This window comes from Euphorbia lathyris, chromosome 1 (assembly GCF_963576675.1).
Source record: "Euphorbia lathyris chromosome 1, ddEupLath1.1, whole genome shotgun sequence".
Taxonomy (NCBI): domain Eukaryota; kingdom Viridiplantae; phylum Streptophyta; class Magnoliopsida; order Malpighiales; family Euphorbiaceae; genus Euphorbia; species Euphorbia lathyris.
In genome coordinates, this window is record NC_088910.1 from 78,207,166 (window position 1) to 78,208,071 (window position 906).

General features: G+C 37.4%; 1 non-coding gene across 1 annotated transcript; it reads right to left on the bottom strand.

The window, feature by feature from the left end:
* Positions 1-221: 221 nt before the first annotated feature.
* Positions 222-327, bottom strand: LOC136215845 (small nucleolar RNA R71). Its single transcript, XR_010682848.1, has one exon. It is a non-coding gene; the product is annotated as a small nucleolar RNA R71 (small nucleolar RNA).
* Between the last annotated feature and the right edge of the window lie 579 nt (positions 328-906).

A 906-nucleotide genomic window follows, 5' to 3' on the forward strand; every position in this document is an offset into this window, starting at 1 on the left:
TGAAAACCCAAATACTCATTTGACAAATTTCCTAGAAATTTGCGACACTTTCAAAATAAATGACGTGCCTGCCGAAGCAATTAAACTTCGTCTATTTCCTTTCACTTTGAAGGACAGGGCCAAAGTTTGGTTAACTTCTATGCCAGCCGCGATATTTGGAACTTGGGACTAATTAGCCCAAGCATTTTTATCCAAATTTTTCCCTTTAGCAAAAACCGCAAAAGTTATAAAAGAATTAACATCCTTCACACAACATGATAATGAAACCCTTTATGAAGCATGGGAACGTTTTAAGGAACTTCAACATTTATGCCCACATCACCACTTGCCCGATGAACTTTTGATGCAGACATTTTATAACGGAATAAATCCTACAACCAGAGGTTCATTAGATGCTATGTCAAGAGGGTTATTTATGAAGAAGACATCCGCCCAAGCGAAAGAACTTTTAGCGGAAATGGCAATCAACAGTAGTATGTGGCCTGTAGAACGCAGACACACACCAGTGGCGAAACCATCATCCTCAACTACATCACCAATTAAAGGTATAGTTAATCTCGATCCGATCGCGATGTTACAAGCCCAATTTTTTGCGTTATCGCACAAAATTGACATGTTTATGGCACCGTGTGACACTAATGGTAACCCAATCCAAATGGACTTGGATTACGATGGTATGGATGAGGTTGAACAGGTAAACTTTGTCCAATGACAAAATCAAACTAATAATCCTTATTCTAATACTTATAATCCCGGATGGAGGAATAATCCTAACTTTAGTTGGAAAGAGAATAATAATGTCGGTGCCAATCAAAGTCGATCTAATAATTATCAAAATCAATCAAGAGACACGATTGGTACATTATCTTCTAAAATTGACAAATTCATAGATGTTATCGGTGGTAA